This window comes from Molossus molossus, unplaced genomic scaffold (assembly GCF_014108415.1).
Source record: "Molossus molossus isolate mMolMol1 unplaced genomic scaffold, mMolMol1.p scaffold_m16_p_12, whole genome shotgun sequence".
NCBI classification, from domain to species: Eukaryota; Metazoa; Chordata; class Mammalia; order Chiroptera; family Molossidae; genus Molossus; species Molossus molossus.
In genome coordinates, this window is record NW_023425347.1 from 100,777,184 (window position 1) to 100,801,561 (window position 24,378).

The 24,378-nt window shown below is 48.3% G+C and overlaps 1 protein-coding gene across 3 annotated transcripts in view; it reads right to left on the bottom strand.

Moving 5' to 3' along the window:
• The window catches only part of CAMTA1 (calmodulin binding transcription activator 1), a 797,376-nt gene that overhangs the window by 408,070 nt on the left and 364,928 nt on the right, over nt 1-24,378 (bottom strand). The gene's annotated exons all lie outside the window — the stretch shown is intronic.

Sequence of the window (24,378 nt, forward strand, 5' to 3'; positions counted from 1 at the left end):
GCTTAGACGTGGTCAAGGAGGCAAGAGTTACTTCTTCCCGTGAAGCCTTCCTGACCCGCTGGACTAGGTGTGGTGATCTCGTTAGTCATTTCCCAAGCAGTCCTTACTCTCCCTGCCTGGCATCCACCCCCAACGCACACACACACACACAGCTGTTTCCTACCTTACTCTCTCTGCTGGACTGTACACTTAGGGAGGGCAGACACTGAATCTGCTTGCTTCTGACGGCCTGGTATATACATGTAGGAAACACCCAATAAATCACTAAGTAAATGAAACAAGGTTGGGTGGGTGGGTGGGTGCATGGATGGACAGAGGGATGAATGGATGGGTAGATGAATGCAGGAATGGATGGGTGAATGGATGATGGATGGGTGAAGGGATGGATGGGCAGAGGGAGGGAGGGGTAGATGGATGGATGGATGGATGGATAGGTGGAGGGAGGGAGGGAGGGACGGAGGGATGGATAAATGGAGAGATGGATGCAGGGATAGATGGGTGGATGGATGATGAATGGGTGGAGGGGTAGATGGATGGATGATGGATGGGTGAAGGGATGGATGGGCAGAGGGAGGGAGGGGTGGATGGATGGATGGATGGATGGATAGGTGGAGGGACGGAGGGACGGAGGGGTGGATAAATGGAGAGATGGATGCAGGGATAAATGGGTGGATGGATGATGAATGGATGGGTGGGTGGAGGGGTAGATGGATGGATGATGGATGGGTGAAGGGATGGATGGGCAGAGGGGGGGGGATGGATGGATGGATGGATGGATGGATGGATAGGTGGAGGGAGGGAGGGACGGAGGGGTGGATAAATGGAGAGATGGATGCAGGGATAAATGGGTGGATGGATGATGAATGGATGGGTGGGTGGAGGGGTAGATGGATGGATGATGGATGGGTGGAGAGATGGATGGTTAGAGGGACATATGGGTAGATGGATGAATAGATAAGAAAGGACAAGATAAACTCCTAAGCTGTGGCCCATGATAAAATGTCTTCAGGGGGTGTTAAGCAGGGGCAGGGAGGAGTGAGGGTACCAGCCAGCCAGGGAAGCAGATCTAGAAGGAAACAGTCCAAGAACTTGAGGAAGTGACGGACTTGGCCTGAAGAGCGAGCTGGTGTTTTCCGATCGCTTCTGTGCGAGGCAGTGCGCGGGGCATCTCGGGAGCATCGCTGCACACCTTCACACCCTGTGAGGCTGGAGTTCCACCCACACAGAGGAGGAACGGAGACCTGAGGGATGAGCTGCCCCGCTGCAGAGCCAGCATGTGGCGGACCAGGAATGGGGTCCCTGTGGTCGGCCTGACAGTTCCCTCTGTGACGGCTGGAAGGCCAACAGGCACTTCCTGGCCCAGCAAGGGTCAGCCCCATAAAGAAAGAGGCATCTGTAAGGATCTCTGCAGAGGGCACAGAGATGAAGCTGTTGACGCGGCAGCCACCCCCCTTGGGAACAAAGAGACAGGGGTGCGTACTCTCCGGGGAGGGCCCAGGATGCATGACCCTCCAGCCCATAAAAGCACAAGCTCCCCGGCCCCAAGCACAGACAGGATTTCACAGGGTGGGGGGAGTGGGAATGGGCTAGAGGGACAATGTGACTTTCCTAAATGATATTCTGTAGTGCCAGAGTCGGGCAACAGGAAGGGAGAGAAGGGGCGGGAGAGGGAGAGCGGAGTGCAGAAGGGACCAAGTGCTCCAGAGGAGTCATCTCTGGTCCCTCCGAGTTCGTTAAGACGTGGAGCGCAGGCCCGCACAGCCACAGACACCCAAGGAACCGCCCAGGTGATGCGTCATCACCCAGCGAAGAACAGAGGAGCACAGCCCCCAGGGTCCCACTGCCTGTCTGACATAACACTCAAGGGATTTTCCCCAAAGCATCCTCTATTTAGCTGATGGCCCTAAAGTGTTTCATTTAGCTGGAAATCATGCTCGGTCCATTTCACAGATCTAACTGGCATAATAAGAACCCTGCGCAATGTGTCTGGTGGCAAAGCAGTCCAATAACCCATCATGGGGACTCGGCGTCCTGCCCCGCATTTGGGGACCCAGCAGTTCTGATGACTTCTCAGAGGCCGTTACTTCTGCCTCCCAGGCCAGGATTATGGAGAGCCGGTGCTGTGTGCATGTGTGTACCTGTGTGTGTGCCCCTGTGTGCGTGCATACGCTTGTGTGCACCTGTGTGCGTGCATGCATGCGTGTGCACCTGTGTGTGTGCATCCCCTGTGTGCATGCCCCTGTGTGCGTACATGCACTTATGTGCGTGCACCTATGTGCGTGCATGCGTGTGTGTGCACATACGAGTACACATGTCGACGGCACAAAGCCGCCACCGTCTTTCCTGAACATGGGGTAAACTTCCAGGTCTTTACCTATACACCCTCCCATGAGCACGGGAATCATTTCCCCGACACCACCCATGAGAAAACCAAAGCCCGGCGAGGGCGTGTGGCCCGGATGCCACGCCTACGAGCAGCAGAGCTGGGGCTCTCGCCCGATCTGCCTCCACCAAGCCCACGCTCCCGACAGCGAGCCCAGGGGCCGCACTGGACAGACCGGGTGTGCCGCAGCACCGGTCCCGGCTCGACCTGCACAGTCCACAGCCAGAGGAATCTGCAGACGTTTCTGTTTAACAAAACTGAACAGGTTTGACTCTGGACGGACTTCCTCCTTCAAAGGCCAACACACGCTGCGGATTTGCACAATCACAGGAACCACGCTGTCCTCAAAGCTCCCCGCAGGCATGAGCCCCGAGCCGCTCTCATCCTCAGAGTCTAGCAGCTTGGGGTGCAAGGCGGGAGCAGCAACACTCACGGACGTGCGAGTGAATGAATGAGTGAGCGAGTAAGCAGATGCCACGAACGGCAGTTCTGTCCACGGATTTTTCTAATAAGGTCCTGGGAGAACGGCCACAGAGCCCCCGTCACCCATAGCTTCTGGGGCAGCGTCGACCTTCGGGGGCTGCCTCGGATGTTACCCATGAGGGGTTCGAAGGAGAGCATTCCAGGAACGTGTGCTGGTGCCCGGCAGGCTCCCAGGGCCCAGCAGGAATTCCTGGTGGGCCAGGCCTCGCCGATGCCGCGTGACAAGATGAGAAAGATGGCCCGGCCAGTCTGAGGGGTCGGAGGATGGAGCAAGAGGCCTTAGTGACTGAAATCCCCCCTCCCCAGAAACCTGGCTCTCACACGTCTGACTAGTCTCGATCATGTGCCCCTGTCTGGGCATTCGGGGAGGCTGGCACCCAAATTTGGAAAAGTGATGCCAGACTTGAGGGGCTGGGGTGCTACGTGGAAGCTGAGGGGTGGACTTGAGGGGCTGGGGTGCTGCGTGGAAGCTGAGGGGTGGACTTGAGGAGCTGGGGTGCTGCGTGGAAGCTGAGGGGTGGACTTGAGGGGATGGGGTGCTGCGTGGAAGCTGAGGGGTGGACTTGAGGGGATGGGGTGCTGCGTGGAAGCTGAGGGGCGAACTTGAGGGGATGGGGTGCTGCATGGAAGCTGAAGGATGGACTTGAGGGGCTGGGGTGCTGCGTGGAAGCTGAGGGGTGGACTTGAGGGGAGGGGGTGCTGCCCAGAGGCTGAAGGACATTCTTAGACCTGACCCACCATCTTTGGACGGGAGGACTCATGAGGACCCAGAACAGTCCCTGTCCAACTCGGCTCCAGATCACCATTAAACAGGCAGCTCAGACCTAGGCAGTGTCCTTCTGGGGAAGCTGTTGGGGGCACCTGCCCCTACTGTGATAGAGCTGAGGTGGCACCTTTCCAGGAATCCACAGAGAAAGAGAAGATGGGCAGCACTCTGAGGACACCAAATGAGCAGACCCAGGTGGCGTCTGGGGAGACAGAGACCGTGCCCGTGACCTGGGCGCTCCAGTGAGCATGCACCGTGCCAGGAAGCCAGGATCCGCCAGGAAGCCAGGATCCGCCAGGATCCCGGACATGAGCCTGCAGCCGGCCTGCCCCTCCTTCCGAAGGGGGTTTGTAACTGGAACTTCCCACATGCCCGGCTCCCTCTGCTGCTCCCCGGGACAAAGCACAGACCCTCTGCAAGCTCCCCTTCTCCTCCGAGGGCCCTGGGTTTTCCTACTCTAATGGTTCACAGGTGCTCTGTTTTCAAAACGAAGACACTCAATTCACTTCTTCCACGAACATTCATAAGCCCCTGCAACGTGTCAGGCGCTGAGCTGCCTCCCGGAGCCCTGCAGAGCTGAATCTGAGTCACCCCACTTTGAGCCCTGCATGAAACTGGACAGGTGTGGTTGGGCGGTGAGCTGGCCCACGCACGTGCACGTCACGGACCAGACCACACTGGCCTCTGACGCAGAGCGGCAATCCTCCCTCCCGTGCGCCACCCCAACAGTAAAAGTCTCAGTGAGTCGGCCCCCTAAAAACAGAAAGCAATGACTCCCCAATATCCACCTAAAGTATCGATGAGAAAGGGCTGGCTGAACAGATGAAGCGTGTGCATAAGCTCACGGGGGAGATGCTCAACTCCGCTAAGAGAATATATCTTTTCAAGCATGCCTTCAAAATTCATGTGTGTACATTAATACAAAAATACTTTTACTATCATACTTGAAATCGATGTCGCTGCACAATCTCTAAAAATGCTACTGAGGCGTCTTCCCATGAGCCAAGGTAATGACGGCCACGGAAATCGAAGTCTCCCGACACAGCCTCCGAAAGCAACACAGGTCGACAAGAACCAATAAAACCACACGCGACCCACGACTTGAGCATCACTAGCAGAGAGACACCGTGAACATAAAACTGCCCGTAGGTGGGAAAATAAACACTAACGTCCAGTGACACTCTTTCGTGATTCCCACCCAAAACCTTGCAAACTGCGCAGGGGGGTGGAAAGGGTCCCCATGCCACGTTCAGAGGGCTCAGGAGTGAACAAAAATTAGTGAAGTGACCCTGAAGAACGCAGACAGGCCGGAACACGGACCGCAGAAAGGGGGCTTGAAGGTGGGCCTCGGCTCCGAGGCAGAGGGGGCAGGGGGCCTGGTGCAGGAGGGGTGGGCGTCGTCGGGAAAGTGCACAGTAAACGTAGACAAAGGAAGAGAGGGACATTTAGGAACCCACAAAACAACAGCAGTAATAAATCCAAGGACACAGGCTTCCCCCCTCACCCCTGCCCACCCCCTGCCACAAAAGCCAACCGCTCAGTAGCTGCACTGTGCTACACCGACAGAAGGGGGAGCCCTTGAACTAAGAATCACACAAACCGCTCAGCAAGCCAGCCGGCTTGTGAAATGCAGAGGTGTAAGCAGCTCCATCTGTCTAAAGGCTACTAGAAGAAGGAAAACAAACACGAGACTCCAAATATTTTAGCTGATGAAAACCACTCCGAAAATACAACCATGAAGTGGAAGAAAAGCTGAAACATAACACTGGCAATGGAATTAAAAACCTTAGAAACACTTGAGAAAATACCCTCGCAGCCCGCAAACCAAAAAGATCAAATAATTTACAAGGGCGAGAGCTTGAGACCGTCATTAGACATCTCAAAAGGAGCCACACAGCTGAGCAGCAACGGAGCACATCTCATGAGACTCGGAGAGAAGGTGTGAATCAAAGCATTTACACCCAGCAAAGTAGATCTTCACAATCGAAGCTGTCCAAAGTGAGCTTCAACACATCAGAACTGAGGCGATCAGCACCACGAGCCTTCCTAAGGAATATACTAGAGAATTAACACCATCCATCCAGGGACGACTCTTCGGCAAACGAACTTAGGGGAGCAGTTAATATCGTTAAATTGTAGATCCAAATTAAACGTGGAAAGAAGAATGGAATAATACATAGATATTTTACGTCTTGTCAGAGTAAAAATATGTAACTATGAAATGACATAAAACAAAAGACAATAAAACAAAACCAGCCCTGGCCGTTTTGGCTCAGCGGTTAGAGCGTTGGCCCGTGGACCTGAGAGTCCCAGGTTCGGTTCCCGCTAAGGGCATGTACCTCGGTTGCAGTTTGTCCCTGGCCTCGGTTGGGGTTGTGTGGGTGGCAGCCAGTTGATGTGTCTCTCTCACATCGATGTTTCTCTCTCTTTCTTCCCCCGTCTCTCCTTCCCACTCTGTCTGAAGATAAATGCAAAAATGTCCTCCAGTGAGGATAAAAAAACAAACAAACAAAAAACAAAACCAGAATAAGCTCAATGATGGTTGTATACAAAACTGTATACATTGTATAGGTTGTATACAATGATGGTTGTATAGGAAACTGCATACAATGTATAAGGTGTACATAATGATAGTTGTATAGGAAACTGTATACATTGTATAGGTTGTGTATAACAACAGTTGCATAGGAAACTGTTTAAACTGTTTAGGTTGTACAAAACAATGGTGCACAGGAAACATACAATGTATAGTTTGTACATAATTATGGTTGTATAGAAAACTGTATATACTGTATAGGTTGTATATAATGATGGTTTTATAGGAAATTATACATTGTATAGGTAGTATATAATTATGGTTGTATAAGAAACTGTATACAATGCATAGGTTGTATATAATGATGGTTAGATAAGGAGTCAAGGGATTCCATTAGGAACTGACAAACCAGATAGTAAAGGTTTACAGAGGATTAAAAGAATTTTTCAACGGTAATAAGTACAAAAGTAACCATTAGAATAAAAATGAAAATTATCTGTATATCAAAAGAAATTAAATAATAAGGTAGCAAAAAATATATATTATGACAGAAAATGTACAATCAGTAGGACATAATACATAGTATCTATTACAAAAATATTAAGAAAATGTTGATACCAGGAATATTAATCATAAAATTTTGCACATAAAACTAACTGTGGCCCTGGCCGATTTGGCTCAGCGGTTAGAGCATCGGCCTGCGGTCCAGGGAGACCCGGGTTCGGTTCCCGCTAAGGGCGCATACCTCGGTTGTGGTTTGTCGCTGGCCCTGGTTGAGTCGTGCGGGTGGCAACCACTCGATGTGTCCCTTTCACACCGATGTTTCTCTCTCTCTCTTCTTCTCTCTCCCTCCCACTCTATCTGAACAAAAAATGGAAAACTGTCCTGGGGTGAGGATAAAAAAAGAGAAAACTAACCGTGAGCAAACTTAACTCATCTATGAAAACAGATTTTTTATCTGGCTTAAACACAAGATCCAACTCCATGTTGTATACAAGAGCCACATGTTTACAAGGGATGCAGAAAGGCTAACCATGAAGAGATGGGCAAAGACATATCAAGCAAATGGAAGTAATAACAAGCTTTGCCGTCTGGGTGTCAGACAGCAGAGTACGCAGGGTCCAAGGAAAAGTGTTCAATGTAACGGACACTTCCTAATGCTAAAAATAATCACACTTCACAACGAAAACGTATCAGTCATGAATGCTGCACCAAACAAGACCACAGCTGTATTCACAAGGAGACACGGTGGGCAACGGAAGGGAAATCCCCTACACGAAAACACTGGTAACAGTGCACTTCAACACCCACTTCCAGCACGCGCGACCCGGCAGACAAGACAAGGGACGACACAGAGTCCCAGGCAACGTGATCAGGGAGGTAGATCACATAAAGGTTTGCATATATCTGACATCAGAAAATGCGCCTTCTTAAATGCACATCGAATAGCCACAAAAATTGATCAATATTAGGTGACAAATAGATAATCGACATTTTATATAGCAGAAATATCACAAAGACCATTTTCTGATCACGGTACAATAGAACTAGAAATCAATTTTTTTTTTCTTTCTTGATTTTAGAGAGAAAGGAAGGGAGGGAGAGAGAGAGAGAGAGAGAGAGAGAGAGAGAGAGAGAGAGAGAGAAACATCAATGAGAGAGAACATGGACTGGCCGCCTCCTGCACGCCCCCCACTGGGGATCTGGCCCACAACCTGGGCATGTGCCCTGACCAGGAATCGAACTGGCGACCTCTTGGTGTAAGGGTTGACACTCAACCACAGAGCCACACCGGCTGGCTGCAATTAAAAACAAAAAACAAAAAACTAATTTCAAAAATGTATACACGATCATTAAAATATGTATACATGATCAGAGTTAATGGAACCTATTTAAAGCGGTAATCAGAGGGAAATTCCTTAAACACATATTTCAGTAAAAATGAAAGAATCAGCTCTTTAAAAGACAACCTCAAAAACCTAGAAGAAGAACAACAATAAGAAAAGCACAGCAATAAAGTCAGGCACAGAAGTGACGAGATAGTTCAAATTCACAGAACAAAATTCTGGATTTCTGTCAACAGAACAGGATGAGCACGAGCTACACTCACCCGGGGAACGAGAAAGTGCAGACACACCATTCAAGGATGGCACGGGAGGCCATCTAGCTACGGCGACAGTGTGAGTGGAGGAAGCCCAGAGACCCACGGAACAGAACCGGGCAGTGGTGATGAGGGGCAGAAGAGGGGCAGGAGTGGGGAGGAAGTGGGTGAGGCTGAAACGGCATCAGCCAGGACCCTGATGGTGGCAGACTGGCAGCCGTGCCCTGTGTCTTGACTCGGCGGTCCTGGTGGTGAGACTGGGCTGCAGTTCCAGATGTTCCCATCGGGGGAGCTGTTTAAAAGGGACATGGATGTGGATCTCTCTGTTATCTCTCACAACTGTACATATATCGAAACTTCTCGCAAAATAAAAAGGTTGATACTTTCAAATAGAAAGCACTGTGCAAAGGAGTATCTTCATTCGTATATGGAAAAAAGAACATAAAATACACATAAGCCTGCCCTGGCTGGTTTGGCTCAGCGGTTAGAGCGTCGGCCTGCGGCCCAGAGAGACCCAGATTCGGTTCCCGCTAAGGGCGCGTACCTCGGTTGCAGTTTGTCCCCAGCCCCTGTTGGTCGTGCGGTGGCAGCCACTAGATGTGTCCCTTTCATGTTGATGTTTCTCTCTCTCTCTGTTCCTCTCTCTCCCTCCCACTCTACCTGAACAAAAAATGGAAAAAAAAAATGTCCTCGGATGAGGATTAAAAAAAACTACACATAAACCTGCTTATGTCAGCAAAAGTAACAGGATAAAGGGCAAACGGAGGTACGGGTTACCTGGGATGGGAGCTTGTTTGCATAGCTTTACTTCGGTAAACATGTTAATGTGTTATTTCTTTGGTAAACATGTTAATGTGTTATTTACTTAAAAACATCAGGAAGAATGGGGAGGGACTTCAAGACCTAAACAAACAAGCAAAAATGCATTTTGTTTCCAGTCATAAGGGAACCGGAGTAAGGGAACCGGAGTCAGGGGGTGGGGAGAGGGCCAGTGACCGTGGTAACCTCTGGACACAACAGCTCAACGACAGGCCCTCAACGTGAGGACAAACTGCCGGAAATGAGTGCTGAGCTCTGGTTGGCAGCTTTGTCTTCCTCTGCATTGTGGGTGAACTCTTATTTACTACTGCGTGTGTACTTTAGGATTTAGAAAATGAATAAACATATTCGGGAAAATCTCCCCTTGTTGAAAAAGGGGTCCTCTGTGCAAAGGTAGAGGTTAGAATGAGCCCTGTGGTGTGCAACTGCAACTGGTGTCGTTGCGAATGCACGCTTTTAAACACACGGGCACGATGCACAGGAATAGAGATAGAGACAGTGGTGTGTGTGTGCATTTCTGAGGACACACTCACGCGCGGTTTTCAGCTCTTTGAATGAAGACAGAAATGACCCCGTAGCAACGGACACACAGGGAGTCCAGACACCACTGTCCACGGAAAGGAGCCAGGGCTGGTGCAGGCGACCTTGGGGCATGCTGTTGCACTGCACAGACGACAAGGCGGAGGAGTGACTGACGCCACCACCAGCACTAACCCTCACACAAAGGGACCCGAACTGTGCGTGCTCCGTTTAGAGGAAGTTCTAGAACAGGCAAGACTCATCCGTGGGGGAAACAAAATCACAGCTGGTGGCTGAGGAAGACGGGGACCGGCCCCACGGGAAAGGGACGGGAAGGAGCCTCCGTGGGTCGATGGCAGTGTTCTACGTCTTGGGAGGCGCTTGAGATTACACGGGTGAACGCACTTGTCCAAACGCACCAAATGGTGCGCTTGATACTCACACATCGCACCGTGTGTTCGTTTCACCTAATAGAAGAGCTACACATGGATACGAGCTCCGGGCCGTACCACGGCTGCCGAAGGATTCAAGATGAAGCGTGCTGATGTCTACTTTGAAATGCAATTCACAAAGGAGATGGGTTGTTGGGTGGGTAGGTAGGTAGCTGTGTGATAAAGCAGACAGGGTAAAACGTTAATTAAGGAATCCAGGTCATAGGTCTAGGGTGTCTGCTGAAAAAAATCTGTGAACTTTCTGTATCTTGGAAAATTTTCATAGTAAAATGTTGGGGAAAATATTGGGAGGGGCTTATCAAAAGGACACCGCAGTCATAGGGAAAGGGTTCCCAATCAGAGGCAAGTATATGATCTGGCTTATAAGTGGAATCTAATGAACAGAATAAGCTGACGAACATGATAGATCCAGAGACATGGAAGCAGGGAACAGACCCACAAACCTCGGGGGGGGGGGGGGGTGATAAATCAAAGAACTTATATGCACATAGCAGACCAATGATCACAGACAACAGTGTGATGAAGGCGGGGGTGGGGTGGGGCGGGAGGAGGGTGTCAGTGGGGGGAAAAGGAGGAAACCTGTAATATAGCAATAAAGGTTTAAAAAAAGACAGAAGCTTATATACACATTTCAGAGGTAATCAGATTTCGTGAGAAGCCTATTATTGTGACAGTCTCAAGAAATAATACTGTTTTGTGCTCTGCTTTATACTGAAATCGATGATATTTGTTGAATTTTATATTTCCTAGAAATTCTAAGATCAATTTATAATATTTCCAAAAATGACCAATAAATGCTCAAAAATGCAAAAAAAAAAAAATTGCTTTGAAAGGGTTCCCACTGGCCAAATCACTGACAATTTCACCATCAAAATAACTAGTTTATAAACCACTGGACAAATAGATAGCCCACTGAAAGTAACTTAGTCAATGCGACTTAGTCAATGTAACCCATTGCCTATCACAGGAATAAATGAGTCTACGTGGGTGTAAATAAATGAATGAGTAGATTAACAATGGGGGGAAGCCAAAGATCCTCAAAACAGTAGAGTACTGAACAATACATAAATTTAGAAAAGAAATACCATCTGGCAAACATTAGAATAATAATTGATTCAGACAAGGATTATCAATGGGTGCTAAGGCAAGCTCAATGAAACAAAGTATTCACATAAACCCAAACTATCTCCTCACAAGATACGAATTACTTACAAAGGGAAAACAATCGCCTGGCTCTGGAGCAGCCTAACAGAGACCATCTTAACCAAGGACCAGAGTCAACCAAGCCGACGGGACTGAAAGGGGCCCAATGGGACTTCTGTGGTCTTCCAGCCACAATCGTACACCCTGAACCTAGTCGCAAGAGAACACTGACAAACCCAACTCACAGAACATTCTGCAAAATCACTGGCCTGTATCCCTCCCAAAAATGAAAGGCAAAGAAAGATGAAGGAACTGGATCTTATTAATGGGGATTAAAGAGACTAAATATAATGGAATCCAAATATAATGTAAGATTTTTAGACTATATCTTGCCCAGATGATGACGATGATGATAATGGTGATAATTACATTTTGCTACAAAGAACATTACTGGAACGTAATTGGTTATAGGAATGAAGTCTGTAGACTGGATAATAATATTGTATCAGTGCTATTGTCCTGATTTTGATCATTGTGCTAAGTTATGCAAGGGAATGTCCTAGTTTTTAGGAACAGGCATTGAAGTGTTTAGGAATAATGGGGCATCGTGTCTGAAACTCTGTCAGATGGTTCAGAAGAATGCCCTCCCCGCCCCTCCACACACACACACACACACACACACACACACACACAGAGGATGAGAAAGCAGAAATGATAAAATATTAACAACTGGGGAATCTGGGTAAAGAGGATATGAGATTTTTTTGTGCTATTCCTACAGATTTTCTGAAATTTTTAAGTTATCTCAAAACTCAAGGTTTTCTAAAGAAAACAAAATGCTATAAATTATAGGGTATTTTCTAATTCCGCCTAGTCTCTCCTCGTCCAGGATGGCGATATGCCACAGACTGGACTCAGAGACCACTAAGGACTGACTGGCGGGGGCCCTTTGACCCTGCAGGGACACAGGATCCAGGGTGTGGCCCAGAGGCTCACCCCCGGGCGAGGCAGAGCAGACAGGCAGTGCTGGGGTGAAGAGAGAGGTGGCCCCTCCATCCTCTGGCCAGTTCCATCAGCTGCTCCCAGAGCCCAGTCTACTCCCAGAGGGTGCCAAGGAACAGGCCTGCCCGCCTCCCCCCCTCCCAGGTCTGGAACCGCCATCAAAGTTGCAATTAATATCCAAGGGTAGGGCTCCTCTCCCTCCTGCAGCCTCGGGTACAAATCACCCCCCGAGTGTTAATGGATCAACAGTTATCTCTCATACCAAATGCGATTTGCATTTCAGATGACATCTGCAATATTTTATAAGCCAGAGTCTGAAACAACAAACTTGGCAGTTTTTCTGAGCAGCAATTAACACAGTGACTAATCCTATCAAGGAGACAGTAATTGGCGTGGAGAGATCCTTCCCACTCCAGCCGCAGGTTGGAAACCTCAATCCTAACCTCTTCTTAACAGCGCAGACTCTGGAGCATCTCTGCTCATCAAGGAAACTAATGCAATTATGAAGGACAAAGGTAATTACCCTACAGATTCAACAACAAAAAATAAACGTGCTCAAACAGTAGTCACACAGGAGAAGGCTGGAGGTGTGACTTGGACGAAGGCTATTTCTGAGTCACGGTCATACCAGGTCTCAGCGGTGGTACCTCCATGGTGCTACCCAGGCCAGAGGGCCAACCACAGTCGCATGCCAGCCAAGGCTGCCCAGCGCTGGCCGGCCCAGAACACAGCTTCTTATACAAAGGTCCCACGTGCTGACTAGTCCAGTAGGTTCCAAGCATAGGGCATATGAAACACCTAACGCGCTCCATTCGGCTGTTTTTTCCGGTGTCCCTAGAACCCATGATGACACACTTAGTCAAGTGATTCTCCCCAAGCACAATGCCAATCCCCAGAATCTGTCTAATGTCTACCCATCCTTCAGGGCTCAGCTCAAGTTTTAGGAAGCAATCCTAAACCACTCCAACCCTCAGTGGACACTGAGCAACGTCAGCCTTTCTCATCCAAATCCTGAAGGCGAAAGCACAGAGGCGCATGTTAACTCGAGGTTCGTGGGGGCTGGCTTGATTGGCACCCTCGGCAGAACCACATGGTTTTGAAGGGTCATGACCCTGCCCTGTGCAGCCTTCACATCACCCTGCACAGGGCCAGACACACAGGTGAAGTGCGGCCGCCACTCCACATACTCTGAGATGCTCAGAGACACCTGGTGCCCCTGGGTGAAGGGGGCAGAGGCTCTCTGCACGCGTGTGTGGTTTGTTCTGTAAAGCCCACAATCTGTACTGAATGAATGAATGAATGAACGGACGAACAAATGAACGAATGCGCAAGCAAGTGAACTAAAGAAAGAACAAGCCAACTAACACGAGCCTGGGCCAGCTGGCTGGGGAGGCTAGCAGGTGGACCTCGTGAGGTCAAGGCCACAGACAAGACGTCCACACGCGCAGTGCTGCCCAGTCACCTCGAGAGGGTGCTGCTGGCCACAGCAGGGCCAGGCGGTGGCGAGAGCGGCTTCCATCTCTGAAGGGATGTCACCCTCTGTCAGGTGGGTGAGGAGGCACTTTACTGAGCATGGACACTTGTCAGCCATGTGCTGTGACCAAGCCTGAGTCACATGTCCAGTCTGGGCTGGCAGCAGCAGGAGGGAACTGCTAATGGAGGAAATGCCTGGACCTGAGGCATGCAGGCCCTCGGCCTTGAGAAGCCCAGGAGAGAGGGCCGGGCCCCAGACCCCAGGAGGATGGGGACAGCCCTGTGCCCAGGACGGCAGGTGAGGCCACAGCAGGCGCGGCTCCAGGCCCACAGGTACCAGGAGCTCAGCAGAATCGACAGCATGAGAACCAGCGACAGGCACGAGACACCTGGTACCAGGTCACAGCTGGACCAGCCTCCAGCTCTCAGGATGCAGGATCCTGAAATCAGCCTGAGGAATGAGGCTGATCCTAGGTCCACCCACCACAGACAGAACTGAGCTCAGAGGTGAAATTTAAGCTGTTGGTGACTGTAGAGGCTGGAAACATGGGACGTGCTGATCCTAGGTCCACCCACCACAGACAGAACTGAGCTCAGAGGTGAAATTTAAGCTGTTGGTGACTGTAGAGGCTGGAAACATGGGACATGCTTTTTTTCTTCCAATTAATTTATTTTTGTTACAGATGTTTCTCCTCCCCCCCCAGACACCCTCCTCCCCATCCTGCCCCCCCCCCCCCCGGAGATATTTTAGACAGTGTATCCACTTTAATACTACAATGAAGTTAGCCTGTTTAAAACAAGAAGAAAAAATTCTATAATAGTTTTTCTCCTGAATTTGTAACATGACCATGAAGGAAGAGAGATTCCCCCTCTCTCTTTACATTCGTTTTACGTAAACCTTTCCGTCTGCATGAGCGATGGGCACTCAGCACCCTCACAGGATGTCATGATGTTGTTACCTGGTGGGACCTTCTCGTCCACTTGGGTTCTAAGCCCTTTGAGGGTGGGAACTGGGTCTAATTCATCATGAACCCTGCACAGAGTCTAGGGAAGTGTCAGATACAGATCACTACTAAGTAAACGCTAATTGTTGATAATTATATAGCGGTTATAACCGCAAATAAGATGCAGTGAAAAAAAGTGATAAATATCTACATCAAATAAACACATTTCGCAAATGAAACACACTTTAGATTCAAAGATACAAATAGAGTGAAAATACGAGGATGGTGGACAAAATACATCATGCAAGCGGTAACCACCAGAAAGTTGGAGTGGCTACACCAATATCAGACAGAATAGGCCGGAAACAGAGAATGTCACCGAAGAGAAAGAGGAACTTTTCACGATGATAAAAGGGTCCGTGCGTCAGGAAATCTAACCGTTATAAACACATGAACCCCTCATAACAGAGCACTAAAATGCATGAAGGAAACGGAGAAAGATGGAGGTAGAACAGACACTTCCACACCAGTACTTGGGGATTTCAGTATCTTACCTTCAGTAACGGACAGAACAACTAGACTGGGCAGCAACAAGAAAATGGAAGACCCGACTGACACTATAAACCAACTAACCGAACAGACGTCTTTAGAAGACTTCATCCGACAACAGAATATACGTTATTCTCAAGGCCACAGGGAACATTCTCTAACTTCAGTAAATGTAAACGGTTAGAAATGATACAAAGCACACTCTCCAAACACATGAAATGAAATTAGAAATCAAAAGCAAAAAAAAAGTTTCATGCAATTTTATGGAGCTAGGCATATTGTATCAATTGATATGGAAAAAACAAACCTTCACAAATAGTTGGGAGAAACCCACAAATATGTGTAACATATATGAGCTATGCCTAAATAACCAATGGGAAGTTGGAAAATACATTGAGATGAATGAAAATGAAAACACAAAGTACCTCAATTTATGGGAAAATTCAAAAGCAATACTTGGGGGGGGGGACTATATAAAGGGAAATATATAAAAGGAAAAAAAGCTCTAATCAATAACTTAATCTTCTACCTTAAACCTAGAAAAAGAAGAACAAAGAAGCCCTCAAGAAAGAAGAAGAAAAGAAATAATGAACATTGCAGTGGAAATTAATGAAATAGAGAAGAGAAAAACAGAGAGAGAAATCAATAAAACAGAAAGCTGGTTCTTTGAAAAGGTCAACAAAATGGACAAATCTTTAGCTACACTGACCAAGAAAAAGGAGAGAAGATTCAAATTTGTAGAGTCAGAAATGAAAGGAAGGACATTCCTGTGAGGTTACAGGGATAAAAAGCATTATAAAGGAATGCGACGAGCCATTGTACACCAAACAAATTAGATAAGTTAGATGAAACTAATAAATTTCTAGAAAGGTATGAGCTACTAAAACTGACTCAAGAACAAACAGATAATCTGAATAGACCTATAACAAGAGACTGAGTTAGTAATAAAAAATTACCACAAAGAAAATCTCAGGCCCAGATGGCTTCACTTGTGAATTCCACCAAAACTTTAAAGAGTAATTAATCCTTTACAAGTCTTCAAAAACTTTTCCAAAAATTATAAAAGGAGCAAACACCTCCCAACCCACTTTATAAAACCAGTATAACCCTCATACCAAACCAAAGACACCATGAGAAAACTACTAACCAGTACCTCTTATGAATATATACATGCAAACACCCTCAACAAACACTCACAAACTGAATCCAGAAGCGTGTAAAAAGACGTACGCATCAAGTTCAACAAAGTTCCAGGGTACAAGGTCAATCCACAAAAAAATGCACTGTATTTGTATACATTTACAATGATCCATCTAAAAATAAAATTAAAAACCAGTCCATCAAAAAGAATAAAATATGTAGGAATAACAAGTGAAGTATAAAACTACACTGTGAAAACTACAAAGCGTTATTGGAAGAAACCAAAGACCCAAATAGATGGACAATGGCCCATACTCTCCAAATTGTTCCACAAGTACATCACAATCTCCATCAAAATCCCATCTGACTTCTTTGTAGATACTGGCGACCTAATTCTAAGATTCATATGGAATTGGCCCTGGCCAGTTTGCCTTGGAGGTTAGAGCATTGGCCCGTGAACCAATGTGTCTCAGGTTTGATTCCTATCAAGGGCATGTACCTTGGTTGTGGTTTGTCCCCGGCCCTGGTCAGGGTCATGTGGGAGGCAACCAATGGTGTGTCTCTCTCACATCGGTGTTTCTCTCCTCCACCCCACTCTATCTGAAAATAAATGAAAAATTTCAAAAATAATGATAAAATAAAATTCATATGGAATTGTAAATGACACAGAATAGCCAAAACAGCCCTAAAAACTAAACAAAATAAGAGGACTCACATCTCCCAAACTCAAGCTTGTGATAAACAAGACAGTGTGGTGCCGGCGCAACTACTGACATAAAGATCAATGGAATAGAGTTGGGAACCCAGAAATAAACCCACACATCTGCGGTCAACTGATCTTCAAAAAACATGCCAAGACCATTCAATCACGAGAGAAGAGTCTTTTCAACAAACGGTGATGGGACAGCGGCATACGGAAGTATGAAATGACCCTTACCTCACACCACAGACAAAAATTAACTCAAAATGGGTGAGTCAAATATATAAACACCTAAGAGCCGAAAACTATAAAACTCCCAGAAGAAAATATAACAGCAAATCTTCATAACCTTGACGTTGGCAAAGCATCCTTAGATTGAACACCAAATGCATAAGCCAACAACAACAACAACAAAACCAATAGATTAAGCCCAGCCAATGGGGTTCAGTGGATTGAACACCATCCCATGGACGGACAGGTCCAGGTTCAATACCTAATCAGGGCAAATGCCCAGGTTGTGGGCTCGATCACCAGTAGGGGGCGTGCAGGAGACAACCGATCAATGTATCTCTCTCACATCAATGTTTCTCTCTCTCCCTTTCACTCTTTCTAAAAAAAAATCAATAAAGACTTTTAAAAAATAAAACAATAGATTAAATTGGAATTCATCAAAATTAAAAACTTTTGTGCTTCAAAGGACACCATCAAAAAGTGAAAAGGCAATTCTTGGAATGGAAGGAAATATTTGCAAACTACATATCTGAGGAGGGACTTGTATATATAAATAAACTCTTACAGCTTAATAAATAAAAAGGCAAAGGAGCCCGGCTGGTGTGGCTCAGTTAGTTGAGCGTCATCCCATGCACCAGGAAGTCATGGTTCAAGTCCTGGTCAGGGCGCATGCCTAGGTTGTGGGCTCAATCCCCAATAGGGGCATGCAGGAGGCAGCTGATCAATGTCTCTCTCACTGATGTTTCCATCTCTCTCTCCCTCTCCCTTCCTCTCTCTGAAATCAATAAAAACATTCTTTTTTTTTTTTTTTTTTAAAGGCGCCCTGGCTGGTTTGGCTTAGGGGTTGGAGCATTGGCCTTTGCACCAAAGAGTCATGGGATCAATTCCCGGTCAAGGGCACGTACCTCAGTTATAGGTTCGATCCCCGGCCTTGGTTGGGGTCTTGTAGGAGGCAACCAATCAATGAGTCTCCCTCATATCGATGTTTCTCTCTCTCCCTCCGATCCTCCCTCTCACTCTATATAAAAAATCAGTGGAAAAATATCTTCAGGTGAGGATTAAATTTTTTAAAAAGGCAAAGGATCTGAACAGACATTTCTCCAAAAAATAAAAAATAAAAAAATACAGAACTGGAAATATACACAACATTACTCATCAGTAATATACACATCAACAACCCAGTGAGATACACTTCCATTACACTGTGATGTGATGTCTAGAATCAGAAAGTCAGAGATTAGCAAGTGCTGATGGAGAAATTGGGACATCCATATACTGTTGGTGAGAATCTAAAATGATGTGGGAAAGTCTATGACTGGCAGTTACGCAAATAATTAAACCATAGAGTTACCATATGACCAAGCAATTTCACCACCAGGTGTATTCCCAAGAGAAATGAAATCTGTATCTACACACAAAATAAAATTGTACACAAATGTTTACAGCATCATTATTCAGAATAGCTGAGGTGGATGCCCATCAACAGATGAATGGACAAACTATGAATGGAGGAATACTATTCAGCCATGAAAAGGAATGAAGCACAACTTGAATGAACATTGAAAACATTATGCTGAGAGAAGCCAATCACAAAAGCCCGCGAATTATGTGATTTCATTCACATAAAAGCCCAGAAGACAGAACTCCACAGCAGACCCGTGGCTGTGTAAGGCTGAGGGGCAGGGAGCAGGGATGGGGGTTTCTTCTTGAGCTGATGAATATGTTTAAAATGAATGGTGGCACATATGTATGCTTTAAATGGGTGGACTGTATGGTATGTCGGTTCTATCACATTAAAGCTGTTTCTAAACATTTTTAAGAGATTTTAAATTTGAGAAGAAGCAAGAGGTTCACCCAATCCCCAAGTCTCACCCCAAGAGATACTTGTTAATTGCAAAGAGAAAAATGGCGACTCCACAGTAGAGGGTCCTGGCAGACAGCGTCTGAATCAAGACCAGAGAGCACCACCAGCAACGAGACAAGCAGACACCACGCACCCTACCAGACGCTCTGAGAAGGACAAGCATTACTTCGGTGGTGTTATGGACAACACTGTAACCTACTCCAACCATGAGGAAACACCAGACAAACCAGAACTAAGGGGGCATGACCAACAATCAGGCCAATATTTCAAAACCTATCAAACCCAAGAACAAAACTAAAAAGACCGAGGCCCTGACCCCAATGAAAAGAGACTAAAGAGAAGTGACAACTGAGTGCAACCTGGGATCCTGGGTTGGATGCTGAACCAAGAACATAAAGTCACTTGTCTTGCTTTTGCTGTAAAAAACATTAATGGGACAACTGTTGAATTTCTACAAGGTCTGGGGGTTAGATCTTAGTCCTGTGTCATGTTAACTTCCTGGTTTGATACTTGTGCTGGTCTCTGTAAAGGAATGTCCTTGGTCTTAGGAAACATGCGTTGAAGTAGGAAGAGGTAAAGGAGCCTCATGGTGACAAGTTATCTCAAATGTTTCAGAAGAGAATTTAAATGTTGCATATGTAGACTATTTCATATATGTGTGCATATATATTGTGTGTAAGAGTGTGTATGTATTCTGTGCATACATATACTGTGCGTGGGTGTAAATACTGTGTGTATATGGGTGTATATATGGGGTGTGGAGATGTGTGTAGATATACTATGTGTGCATATATGTGTGTGGATATACTATGTGTGCGTATGTATATATACTGTGTGTGTATGCTGTGTGTGAATATGTGTGTAGATATACTTTATGTATGGGTATACTGTGTGTATATTGTGTGTGTACACGTGTGTATATATATTGTATGTACATATGTGTGTATATGTGTGGATATACTGTTCATAATGTGTGGATATGCTGTTTGTATGGATATACTTACTGTGTGTGTGTGTGTATACACTGTATATGCTGTGTGTGGATATACTGTGTGTATGTGTGTATATACACTGTGTGTATATACTATGTGTGGATTTGTATGTAGATATACTGTGTGTATTGATATACTGTGTGTGTACACTATGTGTATATGCTGTGTGCGGATTTGTGTGTGGATATACTGTGTGTGCGTATATATATACACACAGAGAGACAGAATGATTAAGCATATGCAATAAAATGTTAACAACAGTGGAAGCTAGTGAATAATATGCAAATGGTATTTGCACAATTTTGTCACTTTTCAACATTTTGAAATTGTTTGAAATAGAAAATTTAATTTAAAAAAGTGTTTGCAGTATGTGAGTGATTTACCTGTAAAGCTTAAAAACACACGGCAGGAGAGGATTCCTTGTTTGAAAACACGCCCACGAGGCAGAAGTGCGGAGCCCTCCTGGCCGGGGCGGGCTCAGGAGGATGGGGCAGACGGAGCACGGAGCTGTGTTCTCTCAAGCTAATGCTATGGGCTGTGCATTTTATCATCATTCGTACTTTTGTTTATCTACCACACTGGATACTAAATTTAATTAGAAAGGCACCCCCTCCTTTCTGCGCCAGCCCCCTCCCCTGCCGACCAGCATCCTCCCCTCCTCCGAGGAAGACGGCTTCTGGAGCACCCACTTCCTCTCGCCCTCGGCAGCACTGAGAACTTCTCACCGCGATTCCCTGGAGAAGGGACCAAGGAGAGAGCATCGCACAACATCCTTCCCAGGCAGCGGCTGGGGGCCCCACAAAGGACAGGGGAGGGAGAGGCTCTGCCAGGACTGGGGTGCCAGGGCCCGGGGAGGAGCCTGGAGGGGGATGCTCAGGTCTGGGAGGCAGTATGGGGCTCCCAGCGACACGGAGCCAGCACAGCACCCCCTGGAAGCGGCGCCACCGCCACCACCACCACCACCACCACCACCACCTTGGGCTGTGAGAAGTCGCAGCTGCTCCTGGAATGCCCGGCGGTGGCTTCCTGGCCATCAGGCCGGCCACAAGCTTCCACTTGTCCTCTGAGCAGCCCTGAGTGTGGAGCCAGCAGACAAGGGAAGGCCCACCCTTCCACAGCGACGGAGAGACACCTACTGCAAGCCAGGCAGCCCTCCAGGCTCTCAGAGAGAGGAGTGGAACACCGACCGGGCCTCTCCTCCTGGGAGGCCCTCTGAGCAAAGATGAGGGAGGGGAACCTGAGGTTAAGGGGGAAAGATGGTCCCAGGCTGTGGCGAAGGTCCCCAGGCGCACGCAGGCTGCCTCCTGACTCTCAGAGGATCCGGGAAGCAGCCACCGTGGCCGATGGGACGAGTGACGAGAGACCACAGAGATGCTGGGGGTCCTGGTGGGCCATGCGTGTTGCTCAGGGTCGTTGGGGGGGGCACTGGATGCTTCAGAGCAAAGGGGTGACGGGAGAATGGCAGGTTCCCGAAGCGTCTCCCATGTCCACAGCCACCAAGGTCCAAGGACATCGGGCGCATGCTGGGTCAGCCCTCACTTTGCAAACGGGCGCCTCACTGATGGCTTGTCAAGTTGTTTCCCTTGAGAGTCAGGGTAAGGACGGGGTGGGGTGGGGGGAGTGGGGTGCCTGGGGTGCCAACTGTCCAGAGGTGCTCCTCTCGGGGGCCCCAAATACTGGGTCAGCATCTGAGAGCCCGGTCCCGCTGAGTGCTGAGTGGGGCCATTGGGGGAGGTCGCAGAAACTGGATTCCTGGGGACACCCTGGTATCCTGGAGCCCACAGAGAGGATAGGCCTCGGCCTACTGTCCTTTGAAATGTTTTCGGGATCCTGGAGAGGGGCTTGGCCAAGACTGGAAGAGCACCCTGCAGCCTTCTGGCCGAGCGGCTCAGGGTGTCCCACCCTGGAAGTCTCCACTTTCATAACCAAGCCCCAGGCACCAGGCCGCTGGGAGGGTTCTGTGAGATAACAGCGCATGAGGACCCACAGAGGGACGGCACGCGGGGTCCTCTGTCCCCGCCTCTCCCCCTCTGTCCTCACTTTGCCCAAGCACATCCTGCTATCTAGTTACTACAGAGACACTCATCGCTCAGGTCCGGGATTTCTCCGGAAATGAGGCTGCATCCTGCCTATGAGAAATGCCCACGTCTGATGGAATCGGACATCCCCAGGCTCCAGAAGCCAGCCCGGGCCGCTGGGACAGCCTCTGTCTGTCTTTGGGAACTCCAAAACCTCCCTCCCGCATCCAGCTCGAGCCGGTGACTCCCATCCCGGAGGGCGGACATCTCTGTGCCCCGGACCCCACGCCAGCGTCCACCAGCCCCGGTGACCCTTCTGTCCTCCTGTGCTGGCAAGTATTCCCCTGCTGTCCGAGTTCCCAGGCCGTTTCAGAACTTGATCTTCCCACAGAATGCACACTCTGATTGTTCCGTGTTCCCCGAGGCTCAGGCACGACGCTACACCTTCCAGGACACGTGTAATAGGTGCTTGTGGACTCGCAGGTAATAAAATATATATCCATTTAAACTTTTTCATTAGAAAAGAAATGACTAAAATTAGATCATGAAAGTTCTGCCTTGTGCACCCAATGTGCAGTGTTCCTGGAAAGACTTTATTTACGGACTTCGCGGGGCCCGAGCAGTTAACGCCTTTTCGTTACGGTTTCGGACTGGGGAGGAATTAGCAGAATCGCCTTCTGGTGGGATGTGTCTGAAACACGGACCATCTCCTGGTGACGAGTTCCTGGTTATAATGACATGCCGTGGACTTAAATCTTGCTCCTGGACACGGAACAGACAGGCCAACTTCGCCCGTGTGGATATCATTTCAGAGATCTGGAACCCAGCTCCTTATTGCTCAACAACCCTTCGCAATTCCCTTTGCCCCCATTCATTCCCAGTTCCCAAGGGGATCCTGTCTGATTTATTGGAAATTAGTCCTTACAGCTAGTAAATGCTTTAAACTGTTTTTGTATCAATCACTCTGAACTCTGCTAGTGCCCTGCAGCCTGTGAGAATGACGTCCCCCAGCGCTGCTGAGTGTCCCTGACCCCGCCTGCCTCCAGGGGCGCCAGGCATCAGTCACAGGCGGGAGCTCCGGGAGCCGGCTGACAGGTCTCCAAAAACCTTGTTTTTTCATACACATGCCACACTACACACACATACCATACCACACACATAAATGCACACATACCACACACACATGCACAGATATACACCCCATACACAGCACATTCATGCATGCACACACCTCACACACAGCACACACATGCACACACGGCATACACATGCACAGACATACACATGACACTCATGCATGTGCACACCTCACACACACCATACACATGCACAGACACTCATGCATGCACACACCTCACACCCACAGCACACACATGCACACACAGCACACATATGCACATGACACTCATGCATGTGTGCACAGCACACACATGTGCATACACACAACACTCATGCATGCGCACACAGCGCACACATGCACATGACATTCATGCATGCACACACCTCACATACAACACACACATGCACACTCATGCATGCACACACAGCACACCCATGCACATGACACTCATGCATGTGTGCACAGCACACACATGTGCATACACACAACACTCATGCATGCACACACAGCGCACACAGCGCGCACATGCACATGACACTCATGCATGCACACACCTCACATACAGCACACACATGCACACACATTCATGCATACACACAACACTCATGCATGCACACACAGCACACACATGCACCGACATAAACATGACACTCATGCATGCACACACCACACACACACCTAATCAGACTGTCCTTCACCTTCTGGCTGTGGTCAAGGACTGGCTGTATGTCAGCGTGTCAGCAGGAGCTTCCTCGTGGTCACAGCGACAGCCCGTGGTGGGTGTGAGGACAGTGCTACGGCCCGGGCATCCCAGCCAGTACCGCGTGCTTCGGGGCACCCGTGCCAGCCAGGCTGGGGGAGTCGCTCACGCTCAGCCCGCCCGCTCAGTGGGGCTGTGCTGCACCATGCCCTCACCGGGGGCCCTGCTGACGGAAGCTCGTCTCTCCGTGGGCGTCCACAGTCACCACGGCCAAAACACCGCGTGCGAGTGACTCTGGGCCCTTCAGATACGGGCCTTAAAGTGACACGTGTCATGTCCACTCACAGTTCACTGGCCAACGCAAGTGACATGCTCACCGCAAACATCAAAAGCCCCAAGGAAGGGGAAGCCCACCATGTATGCCCAGAAGGCAACCAAATACA